This window comes from Balaenoptera physalus (genome assembly GCF_965194825.1).
Source record: "Balaenoptera physalus genome assembly, chromosome: 2".
Taxonomy (NCBI): Eukaryota; Metazoa; Chordata; class Mammalia; order Artiodactyla; family Balaenopteridae; genus Balaenoptera; species Balaenoptera physalus.
This window is the reverse complement of record NC_138883.1, coordinates 74,878,590-74,891,716: the sequence shown is the minus strand read 5'-3', so window position 1 is coordinate 74,891,716 and position 13,127 is coordinate 74,878,590. Positions and strand designations below refer to the sequence as shown.

At 50.2% G+C, this 13,127-nt stretch overlaps 1 gene segment (V, D, J or C); it reads left to right on the top strand.

Moving 5' to 3' along the window:
* LOC309656262 (T cell receptor alpha chain constant-like) overlaps positions 1 to 971 on the top strand; it is a 30,401-nt gene extending 29,430 nt beyond the window's left edge. The window contains exon 5 of the C gene segment in view: positions 411 to 971.
* The last annotated feature ends 12,156 nt before the right edge of the window (positions 972 to 13,127 follow it).

The following is a 13,127-nucleotide window of genomic DNA, read 5'->3' as shown; positions in this document are numbered from 1 at the left end:
ATTCCTTTCCTCAGGCCCTCTGACCCCAATATGGTGAGACGGTATTGTATTCATTATCCACCTTAATCCTGGCTAGAGTCTCCAGACCCTTCTCCCCCAGTACTCCAGGTCATCCCACTGACAAGACCATCCCATCAAAAAGAACCTGGGGGGCTTCCCTGCTGGCACAGTGGTTAAGAATCCGCCTGCCAATGCAGGGGACACAGGTTCAAGCCCTGGTCCGGGAAGATCCCACATGCCGCGGAGCAACTAAGCCCGTGCGCCACAACTACTGAGCCCGCGTGCCACAACTACTGAAGCCGGGATCCATTGGCTCCTAGAACTCTACAAACAGAGGCATCCCCATCACATCCCTAACTGTGCTGCATCTCCTCAGTATGCAGCCTGACTTGTGTTCTTTCTCCTCCCAGGTCTCCAAGAACGTGAGAGCCCCGTGCTCCCTCTCCCCTTGTTCCTTGTCGCCCCTCCTCTCCCTCTTCAAGCAGAGAGGTGCACTCTCTGCCCCCGTGGACAACAAGGCTCCGTCCACCTCTCTGGCCCCACTGGCAATACCACCAACTGGATCCTACCAGATATTCGTGATCAAGACGCTGAAGAGCTGCCCAGCACTGCCGCCACCCCCTCTGTTCCCTCACTGCTGCTTGTCACTGCCTGGCATTCTCAGCAAAGACGGAGGCCGCTGCAGCCTCTCCAGGCTGTGGGGAAACTCCCTCCCCGCCCCGCCCCTCCCAGAGACTGCCTCTGATGTCCCACTGAAGGATGGATCCCAGTGGGTTCTCTTGGGCTCTAGCTCCTGGAGAATGTTGTGTGCTGTTTATATTTTTTACATAGTGTTCATAAAGAAATACATATCACCCTTTTTCCCAAGATGTGGGGGAGATTATCTCATGATCTAGGCCCTGCTCTGCTTGTGTATCTGAACCACATTGCATATTCTGCTGCCATGGCTTCATTAAAAGCAATTTGGAAGAGCAGAGGCTGTGCTCCTGCTTGATTGGATTTGGTCGGGATCGTCTTCGGCCTGCTGTGGATCACTAGCTGGGCAGAAAGAAACCAAGGCACTTGTCCATGATGACGTTCAGGGAGCCTAACTCAACAAGCTGCTTCAGTCCACCTCTTCATGGAAAAACCTCTAAAAAATTCCACTTAGAAGGCTGGACTGGGGGCCAGGCGAACCTGCTGAAAAGCTCGGGTCCCTGCTCTTCCACGGGGCCACCCGTAGCAGAAGGCCCATGTACCTGGGTGGTAATGACCTGGAGTTGAAATTTGGCAGACAGGGACCACACAGCAAGTGTCCCCAAAAGGCCACCCACTGTCTCCTGCCCTGAAGGGACAGTTCCTTTGCCTTTCCTTTCAGACTGGATTCCCGTTGAAACAGTGCATTGACCTACAAATTCATGGCTGGGAACCACCCACCATTCCACTGCCTGGGTCTCAACCCAAGGCCCAGCCCATTGGAGTGCCCAGTCTAGGAGTGGGGGAAGCAGGTAGAAGATTTTGACCCTAGCCACACTTTCTACTCCCACCACCCTAGATGTGAGAATGAGAAAAGCAGAGATGAGCTCTCTCCCCGCAAGCCCAGGGACTCAGCCAAGGGGAGTAGAAGTCTCAAGCCCTCACCTAGAGCACAGGTGACGGGATCCCCTGGGGCCCCTGGGGTTCTCCTGAGCCTCCTGCTGCCTCAGCATCTTTCCTGGGGTCATGGACGCTGATGGGAACACCCCTCAGAGACCACTCAGCCATCCACTTCACAATTACCACGATCAAGACCGAAACCCAGTGCTTAACAATTCCCAGGGCAGCAGGGGAGGGGGGGAGGGTCCCATCCTCAAATACCTGTACAGTTCACCTGTGTGTCTCTGACCACACAGCCAGAAACATGCAAATCCTTCCAGCTACAATTCAGGCCTGCTTCTTATCACAGGGATGGAGCCACCAGCTCGAAAGGTAACCTAGGCATGTCCCTCCCCTCTGTGAGCTCCAGGGTCACCACCTGTAAAACCTATGTCACATAGGACTGGAGGCTGCCTCAGCTCCCTGCATCTCTGATTCTCTGGCTTCTATAGAAGTAAAAACCATGTCCATCTCCGGAGCCCTCCCGAGGGTAGTCACAGGAACCCCAGTTCTCTCTGAGCGGCCTTGTGTGCAGCCTAAATACAAGTGCCTTTAAAGATCACTGAAGCGAAAGGTCTCAGAGGAAGTCCCATCATAGCAGGTCACTCTCACACACAGGAGAACAGGCACCACCTGTGGGGAACCCAAAACTGCCTCCTCATCAGTCTAACACAGTGCTGGAGATTCCACCATTGGGAATTTCTTTTAATTAAAGCATTCGCTTCCCCATATTAAATGAAAATGCCCCTGGGGGTGGGGGGGGGGCGGTTAACAGAGCAAGCCTTTATCAACTGTGAAAAACTCCCAGGCAAATTAGCCTGTCTTTTTGTTCCTCCTCCTAAAATAGTAATTCACTTTGGTCTGTACACAAAAGATCCAAGCAAGGGATGTGTGGGTGACTGGGGAGACAGGTCTGCCCCTGAGAGTTGGCTGCAAAGATGCTGAGGATGAAGGGGACATGGGGCTCAGGGCAGGGGACAGGAGCAGGGACCCTGGAAGGCAGTGAAGGGGCCGAAGACAGGCCCCTCCGAGAACCTCAGAGGAGGTCCGGGCTGGAGGAGGCCAAGGGAGCGTGTGCAGTCGCAGCGGCCCAGGGCCCTCAGGTGGCAGGGCCCCTTGGTCACTGGACCCCTAAAGCTACCCGAGAACCTATGAGGGGATGCGGCAGCCGTGGCTAGAGATCCTCCCAGACCCACGGAGGCAGCAAGGCCTGCTCCTTCCAGGCCCAGCCCAAGCTGGAGACATGGTCATCAAGTCCCTGAGACTTGCCCAGCCCTGAAGAACCCTAGTCCCCATGAGCAGGGGCCAGCCTCAAGGAGGGAAGGCCGTGCCATCCCGGGGGAAGTGGGTCACCAAGGCCAGCTGTAGAACACGTTTCTCTGGACAGACACCCTACTGCTCCAAAAGGCTTTAAGCACAGGCCAACCCTGGAGGCAGAAGAATGGACCAAATGACTTCTCATGACCCCAGGCCTAAGATTCTAGAACACTCTCTGACACTTCACCCAGAGACCTTCCCTCTGAGTACAACTGAAATCACAGGCCAGGCAAGAGAAGAGCAGGCTAAGCCAGTATGTGCTTCAGGAACACTTGGGTGGGGTCTTCAGCGCCCCCAGAGCGACCCCTCTGCCCTGACCCACCATTAGAGAGGCAGCCATCTGAGTCTCAAAGGATTGTTTACCCTCTTGGTTTGCCCATAGAATCCAACTCCCCTGGGGTCACATGTAAAGCCTTTAACAGATATCACCTTAGTCATCAGGTAACATCTCAGCAAAAAAATCCATTCAACTATGTGCTCCTTGGGATGGAAAGTGTATCTTGTTCATCCGTGTGTCTGCGACACCTCGCACAGTGCCTGGCACACAACCAATGCTTAATATACACTTAAGCAGCAAGTGAACAAATAAATGATTAGTACCATCAGGCACTGGGGAAGGAGCCAAGTTGTATAGGTGTGTAGGGGTGTGGGGGGAGCATAAGAAAGCAGGGATTAATAGACGAGGTGGCCGGGTGAGCCACTATTTCACAATTTAGCCAAGAGCTAAGAGTAACCAACCTGTCAAGAACTATCAGGAAGGGGCTTCCCTGGTGGCGCAGTGGTTAAGAATCCGCCTGCCAATGCAGGGACACGGGTTCGAGCCCTGGTCCGGGAAGATCCCACATTGCCACGGAGCAACTAAGCCCGTGCGCCACAACTACTGAGCCTGCACTCTAGAGCCCGCGAGCCACAACTACTGAGCCCGCGCGTCTAGACCCCGTGCTCCACAAACAAGAGAAGTCACTGCAGTGAGAAGCCCACGCGCCGCAACGAAGAGTAGGTGTGCAGCAAGGAAGACCCAACGCAGCCAAAAATAAATAAATAAAATAAATTTAGAAAATAAAATAAAATAACTACCAGGAAAAGCAAAACCTGAGTGATGGTCCCTTGGCCAGTGCAGCGCCAGGCGGGCACTCATCCAATAGAGCCTAGAGGATGGTTACTCTGGGAAAGCTCAGCCCTCCAGTCACTGAGGCACCATACCAAGGTCCAGGGCTGAAGGCCACATTACCATCCACCTCACTTCCTCCAGTGTCCTATCTTAAAACTCCTTCTCCAATCTACCTCCGGGAGCAATGTGTGGGGAAAAAGAACTTCTGACTGATGAGTGGGTCTGGGGAAGGGGAGCAAGCCGTGTGCAGACCCAGTGCCGTCACTCTGTTTAAGTACACTGATGAGCCAGGAGACTGCGGCGGCCAGTGCCCTGCCTCTGTGTAAGGCCACCTGCGATTCAGGCATAGTTTCACCCAGACACACACATGCGTAAGGTTTCCTCTGACTATCACACGGAGAGCTATATTTTGAAATTAATAAGCAGGTCAGACATTGAGTCAGTAGCCAGAAGTAGGACAGGAAGTGGAAAAAAGTCTACCACTTCCGTGCAGATGTTCTGGAGGCTTGGGGCGGCCCCGCCCATTTCCATGACGTCATGGCTGCCGCGAGGGGCAAATGGGGCACCGTTTGAAGCTCTCCCGCAGAAGCCACATCCTCTGGAAAAAAGAGTTTAAAATTCTGAGTTACAGATAGCATCACCCTAGGCCACGTGCCGCCGGGGCCGGGAGGGCTGGGCCGTTACACCACCACGACCGCAGGTGCGACAGGAAGGCAGTGGGCGAGCTGGGAGGGGCTGGCGGGGCCCTGGCAACGGCACCCACGCCCACAGCAGGCCGGGGAGGTGCTGCACACCCCACTGCGAGAAGCAGCCCCGCCCCGCCTCTCCCACCCCCCACCAACCCAGCCCGAAGATCAAAGCTTGATCTCACCCGATCACACCCTTTCTTAATACGGGACAGGCCCTCTAGGCTATGTCCGGCCCGCCATCCCCGGGAGGTGTGGGGTCGCATCCGCCCCCCCTACACACAGCTGGGGCTGGTTCTCCGAGGAAGGCCCCCGCTCCAGGTCAGCGCTGAAGTGCAGGGTGATGGCCGTGAAGGACATCTGCCTCTCAGAGGCCAAGGAGACCAGGATTCAGGAGGCCAGGAGATGGGGAGCCGCAGAAGGAGAACCAGAACCTGAGACCCGAAGAACGGCGGTGCTTGGACGTCCTGCTCTGTGGTAGTGTCCCCGGCCACCCACCTGGGGGCAGCAGCACTCCACCAAAGAGGCCTCTTCTCCCTTTTCTGCTTATTCTAAGGAAGGAAAGCCCCCAATGCTTAGGAAAACCTCCTTTCAGAGGAAAATAAAAGGACAGGAGACTTCACTCCAGGAGCCGAGCCCCTGCCCTTTGCCCACCACTGCATAGGGCTCCGGCCCAAATGATCCTGTCACATCCCTTGGAGGAGAGAGGGTTTAGGGTCTGGCCGGGCAGACAGCAGGGGGCACTACCTGCCCAGGATCACCAGGCTCCCTCATCCAGAGCACTAGAAAGGAGTCCCCCGGGAGGGGCTGGGGGAGCCCCCGGGATACTGGAGAGCCCTCTGGATTCCTAAGCAGGGAGCCTGGGCTGGCGGCCAGGATCCACCATTACCTCCTGCCCTGGGCAGCTCACTAACCGCCCACAGCCTCAGTTTCCCAGTGGGGTCAGTGCTCTCTCACAGGGCAGTTTAAGAACCAAGGCTCCTCTCACAGTGCATACCTGCCAAGTGCCAGACACAGGCCAGGCCCTGGGGATTCAGCCTCTGTACAAAATACATGACTCCGCACAGATGAAGCTCAAGAACAGGCAAAACTAATCACCAGTGATGGAAATGGGAACAGTGGATGACTCTGGGGTAGAAGGACTGACTGGAAAGGGGCACGAGGGAAGTTTCCAGGTGGTGGAAGTGTTCTGCATCTTGATCTGGGTACACAGGTGTATACACGTGTCAAAATGACTCCAACTGCACACGTAAGATTTGTGCATTTTAGCATATGTAAATTATATCTCAATAAAGTACTGTTCCCGTTAACACTCACACACACAGTTTCAGCTTAGTAAGCTGAAATGCAAATATAAGGGAATGCCCAAAAAGGTGAGGAGATCCTGCGAGTTGAGCTGGATCAAACTGGACCACCACGCTGAGATGAAAGTGGGGCTGCTGCTTCGCTAGGCCAGTGCCCAGGTGAGCCTAGGCCTCCCAGCCCCACCAGCGGATGGCCACTTCTCCCCTCACTATGGGCCCAGGAGCTTCTGGTTGCACCCTCATGTGCATTTTCTTGCTCCCTCCACGGCTTCCAGCTTCCGGGAGAGCTTGATGGAAGGGAAATGGCAGAACTGGGAGGCACTGGCAAGGCTGTAGCCAATTTTCTGACAAAAGCCAACACTCCTGGCCCCAGAGCACTCCAGGCAGCCCAGACTCCTCTCATTGCAACATCACCGAACACTCCCGCTTCTTATCGCCCCTCTCACCCTCTGGGGGCCTCTCTGCCTTCAAAAGGGCCCCCTTGAGCCCTGGCTGAACATAAGGTCTGAAGGAATGAAGGCAGACCACCCTCCGGCAGGCAGTTCCTCTGGGCAGCCATCGTCCCAGGCCAGAACACCCTCCATCATTCCAGGGAGGTTTCACCACCTCTGGGAAAAGGTCAGCCCATTCTCCCTGTTTGCTTTGGAAATGCGGGCACACTCCCATTGCGGAGGCAATAGGATCCAGAGGAGAGAGCCCTGCCATTTTCAAATTCTTTAAAAAATCCCACTGAGACGCAGAAAGGGTGCTTGTCTACCCTCTCCCTGAACCACCCACACAAAATTCAGCCAAGGAGAAAAAAAGAAACCATTAGGGGAAGAGCATATAAATGCGAGACAAGGCTGGCAGGACTTCAGAGAGTTTAAGGAGATGAAGGACTGTGGTTCAGAGAGTGGTCAGCAACTGGTCTCCATTTCATGCTTCCAGCCTTGATGGGAAGAAACTGGGTTAACATGAAACAGGTCTTCTTTCCAGTGGAGACAGCAAGACACTATTTTTAGCAAACTCTAGGGCATCCTTGCTTCTTGCTGGCCCAAATTATTCCAGTGATTTACCAAGGGACGGGGGTGGGGCGACATCCTTATCTGGAATCTTTATGAAGAATGTCATGCATCTGTGCAACACCAAAGCAAACATGATCTGGCTTTGACCTTCACAGGAAAGCTAAGCAGTAGGCAGAGTATGATCTCCCCCTTTCACAAATGGGGAAAGAGGTGAAGTGGCTCACTTGCCATCATGGTGAATGAGGCCCACATCAGCACTAGACTCGGTCCCCAGGCTTTCCACCAAGCCCTGTGGACACCAGGCTTTCCACCAAGCCCTGTGGACACCCAAGTCCCAGGTGGTTCCAGATGCAACCATCACAGAGGAAAGAGCAGGAAAAGACGAGGTCTCAGGACCCCCTCCCAAGACCGGTGTCTTATATTCTGCCTGCATGTCCCTTCCCTCTTCCATGACTCTGCCCCTCCTTGATCACTCTTTAGGATTAGAGAAGAATGGCAAAACAGAGGCCAGTACACTTAGGAGACACTCCCTCAGTAAATGTTGATGTTAGTCATCTCCTGAGGCAATACTTTCTGCACAAGCAAACTCCACTACTCAATCATATGGCAACAAGAGTTAGTAAAGTAATACCTAGATACACTCCGGCCAGCCAGTCCGATGGCTGATTCTTAGCTGTCAGATTTCAGCCTAAATGTCTCCTACTTAAGAGAGGCCTTTCCTGACCACTGTGTCTGAGCAGCTCCCTCCCCATCTCCACTCATGATCACTTCATACAGTTTATGCCCTTCACTCCACTTCACAACAACACGATTCTATTTATGTGCTAATTTGGCTCTCTTCCCAACTCGAATGTAAGGCTCAGAAAGGGAAGTGCCTTGTCTGTTCTGATCACCTCTGCATGGCCAGTGCCTGGCAGAGCAGGCGCACAAATATTTTTTAACTAAATGATGGAGTAATAGAAAGGAGGCGCTTCCCCACCAGATGTCTCTTATTAACACCCTGAAAGTAGATGGGGTAAAATGTCGATGAGGGCTTCCCTGGTGGCACAGTGGTTAAGAATCTGCCTGCCAATGCAGGGGACACGGGTTCGAGCCCTGGTCCGGGAAGATCCCACATGCCGCGGAGCAACTAAGCCCGTGCGCCACAACTACTGAGGCTGTGCTCTAGAGCCCAAGAGCCACAACTACTGAGCCCGAGTGCCACAACTACTGAAGCCTGCGTGCCTAGAGCCCGTGCTCTGCAACAAGAGAAGCCACCGCAACGAGAAGCCCGCGCACTCCAACAAAGAGTAGCTCCCGCTCACCGCAACTAGAGAAAAGCCCGCGGGCAGCAACGAAGACACAACGCAGCCAAAAATAAATAAATAAAATAAATAAATTTTTAATAAATAAAACGTCGATGACTGTTGAAGCTGAATGTTGGGTATCTGCAAGTTTATCTCTTGTGTGTGTGTGTGTGTGTGTGTGTGTGTGTGTGTGTGTGTGTGTGTGTGTGAAATAAAAAATTTAAAAACAATGTTGTTCATCCCTGGGATGAAAAAGGCAGAGCAGATCTGAATAGCAGACCCTAGGGATGTCTCTAGGGACATCTAGGGAGTCCCTCAGGATGTCTCTCTCCAGAGAAAGAGGAAGACCTGACGTTGGCCACCACAGTCCTTTAGCAGAAAGCCAGTAAAACTGGACGTGCAGCTGAGGGAGAAAAGCAGTATGTGTGGACAGTTCTCCGTGTTTCTGACAACTGCTCTGAGGGTACATTTGTAGAGCAGTTGCATTAACAAGGTACTTTCACTTACGTTTTGTTGGAACAACAGTGTGAAGTATTATTATCCCCATGCTTGTTATATTATTTATCTCACTCAGAGCCTAATCCAAATGCTTTGGAATCAGACAGAAATAAGATTCAAACCCTAACACTACAGTCTGAGCTTCCATTTCCTCATCTGGAAGAGGAGAATACCACCTCCCTCCTCATGGGATTACAGGGAAACATAAATAACAGAAGGACACTTAATACCATGCCACACATATGGTAGGCCCTCAGTGGTAGCTACTCATTCCTGGACCAAAGTTGTGCCTTATCTTTGGTAATCCCACACCTGCCCTATGTAGCACGGTGCCTGGGTGCCTAATTATTGGCTAAATTTTAGAGTCAAAACAAAAGGTCCACAGAAGGTCAACAGGCTGTAAGTGGCAGAACAGGTCCTGGAATCAACACCTTCAGGGCAAGCAAAGTGCTTTCGGCAGCACCGGGCTACCTATCTAAGGTCTTGAAAATACACCTCTTTTTCATCCCATTGACAGAAGTTTTGCATAAGCTTGAACCCACCTATTAATTGAACCTAAGCAAAATATTTTCTTTAGTTCCTCAGAAGTCCTCCTCTTTTTTTCTCACTCCCTCATCTAAGATCCTTGTTCTGTGAAGTGTTGTTTCCTCGCGCAGGAAAAAGCCATTTTTAATATTTGCTAAATGTTTTGAAATTAACTGTAGTTAGAAAGTTATACAGCACTCAAACTTCAGAAGCCCAGAGCCGCAAGCCAAGATGGGAGGACACAGTCACACTGAGTTAGTACACGAGCTCCCCAGCCCCTGGTAACCACCAGTGCTAGTTCACTGAGCCTCCAAAACTAGAGAGCAGGCCTCTCTGACCGCCCCAAGTATGTTCAACCATCATAACAAAAGTGTTTTGAAGCCTAAGATGAAAGGATGTGATCAAAGAGGCCAAAGGTATTGGCTGCTAAAAGAAGAAAACACACGAGATGGTTTCCATGTGATAGGGGGCAGGAAATGTGTGGGCAGGAGGTGCTGAGGGCCAGGCTTCCAGCCACTGCAAAGAATGGCAGGGAACAGACCATGTACAGTGGTGTGGCAAATGGCCCCCGGCCCCACAAAAGAGCACAGAAAATAAACCCACCCCGTAAAGATGCTGAGCTAGAGGCAGCAGCAAATGCTAGGATATAGCTCACCCTGTGCCGTAGTACTCAAAATCCACTCTTGCAGCATGCTACACTGGGCACCCAGGACAGGCACCATTACAACACAGCCGGTGGGTATTAAGAAAGATCCAGGGACTTCCCTGGTGGCACAGTGGTTAAGAGTCCGCCTGCCAATGCAGGGGACACGGGTTCGAGCCCTGGTCCAGGAAGATCCCACATGCCACGGAGCAACTAGGCCCGTGCGCCACTACTGAGCCTGGGCTCTAGAGCCCACGAGCCACAACTCCTGAGCCCACGTGCCACAACTACTGAAGCCCATGCACCTAGAGCCTGTGCTCCGCAACAAGAGAAGCCACCACAATGAGAAGCCCGCACACCACCACGAAGAGTAGCCCCGGCCCGCAGCAACTGGAGAAAGCCCGCATGCAGCAATGAAGACCCAACACAGCCAAAAATAAACAAATAAATAAAATTAAAAAAAAAAAAAAAGAACCAGACTGGAAGATGCATCAAATGAAAAGATTACCCATCCTGATTTAGTGCCTCTTATCTACCATGTCTTTAGTTACTTCAGCTAAAAAAAAAACAAACAAAAAACAAAAAACACACATAAGAATCAGAAACTCTGAGACTTCCCTGGCCGTCCAGTGGTTAAGACTCCACCCTTCCAATGCAGGGGGTGTGGGTTCGATCCCTGGTTGGGAACTAAGATCCCGCATGCCACACAGCACAGCCAAAAAAAAAAATCAGAAACTCAATTGGTGGTTCGGGGGCAGTAGTAACGCAGTTTTTAAACTTGAATCATTTCACAGGTAATTCTCCTGCATGTAGAGTTGAGAACCACTGAACAAGTGAACAGAAGACTAAAAATGAGTTGTAATGAGCTTTTAACTAAATTTAAACTCAAGACTCCAAAAGCTGTCTATAGGCTTCTGCCTTATCGCAAATGGTGAAAAGACACACCAAAGATGAAGGTTTCCCACTGGCTTGGGTAAATCACCTCTGAGATAACAGCTAACCCAATTAAGTGGGAGCTTAGTATCTACCCCATATATCTCAAGATCACTGACATACATTAAAGTTTGTATATTAAAGGCTCTGAAAACTGTAATGTCTTCCTTGACAAAATTATCACTATTATTCCCAGTTTTCCACCCATTTATCTTGAAGTTCAGATGCTTTTCTTATTCAAAATACCTGTTTATCAATCTACACTAAAAATAATTCAGAAGCCTCCTGATAAAGGTACAAATATGCACATAAGTTTTTTTTTATTTACATCTTTATTAGAGTATAACCTCTTTACAATGGTGTGTTAGTTTCTGCTTTATGAATCAGTTATACATATACCTATGTCCCCATATCTCTTCCCTCTTGCGTCTCCCTCCCTCCCACCCTCCCTATCCCACCCCTCTAGGTGGTCACAAAGCACCGAGCTGATCTCCCTGTGCTACGCGGCTGCTTCCCACTAGCTATCTATTTTACGTTTGGTAGTGTATATATGTCCATGCCACTCTCTCACTTTGTCCCAGCTTACCCTTCCCCCTCCCCGTATCCTCAAGTCCATTCTCTAGTAGGTCTGCGTCTTTATTCCCGTCTTGCCCCTAGGTTCTTCATGACTTTTTTTTTTTTTTTTAGATTCCATATATATGTGTTAACAGACGGTATTTGTTTTTCTCTTTCTGACTTACTTCACTCTGTATGACAGACTCTAGGTCCATCCACCTCACTACAAATAACTCAATTTTGTTTCTTTTTATGGCTGAGAAAATGTGTACATAAAAGTTTTAAAGCATATTCAGTTACTCAGTCATCGTTTAGTGAACTAGCATCCCTCGGAATGGCAAACCATGGCCCAAGCACCAACAGCTTGCTTTTGTGAATAAAGTTTTACTGGAACACTGCCAGGCCATTCATTTAAGAAAAAGCTTGCCGACTCCTAATCTAGAGCTATTTGCAAACTTTAGTGTGTATCAGAGTTACATGGAGAGCTAAGAAACACAGAGGTCCAAGTTCATTACCAAGTTCCCAGGTAATTGTGAGATACACCAAAATTTGAGAACCCCTGCTCTGGATGGGTGCTTCTCAAACTTTAATATGAACATGAATCACCTGCTGACCACGTTAAAACAAAGATTCTGCTTCAGGAGGGTCTGGGGTGGGCTTGAGAGTCTCTTTTTCAAATAAGCTCCTAGGTTATGTCAATACTGCTGGTCAACAGGCTACGTTTTGCATAGCAAGAATCCCGAGCAGCACTTCTCCAATTTGGCTGCACGTTAGAATCTCCCGGCTAGTGGTACAAAGTGCAGATGCCACCCCCGAAGATTTGTAGTTAATTGGTCTGGGGTGTGCCCTGGGCATTGAGATTTCGTTTTTAAGTTCCCCAAGCGATTCTAATGTGCAGCCAAGTTGGGAAACCTCTAGAGCACAACTCACCATCTCAGCAGTCAGCTAAATTTAAATAGTGGAATCCTCAACATAGCTTATTTCCTGTATATAGCACCCAAGATGGAAATAGGGCTGCTACCACAATACATATAAATATGTCTAGACTTCAGCCAGCAGACCTATTGTTCCACCCAAGTGTGTCATGAACTCTGATCTTAAGCAAGTTATAAATCGGAGCTTCAATTTCTTCGTCTATCTAATGAGGATTGGAACCCCTGAGATAATGGTAAGAACAAAATGAAAGAACATTTGTGAAGGTGGTTGGAAAGTAGTGTCTCCTATAAATAAGCATATATACAAACCCCACTTTTGGCACTCTTCTTACACGGTCTAAGAGATACATATTTCACTTTTCACCACTACATCACGTTGAAACAGATATAAATGGGGAAGCACACACTTTTCTCACAAAGTGCTTAATGATGCAGTTCGAGGAAGCATTGTGTCATAAGAGCGGAACCACCCGCAACAATTGAAGGATTAGTAAGGGATTACCAGCTCCAGGGAAAAGACAAAGGACTGTGGTTTCCCAGGGTTGTCAGCCCCGCCTTTTGTCATTAACTTCAAATACACTTAATGAAAACGTGGAGGCAGTTTCACAGTTGCAACTTATCAACTCCTAAAGCGCTCTGCACAGCGGATTGAAGGAAAAAAAAGGACATTCATACCAATAAAGAATAAAAACAAAAAACAGAGCCAGAGGCAGAGG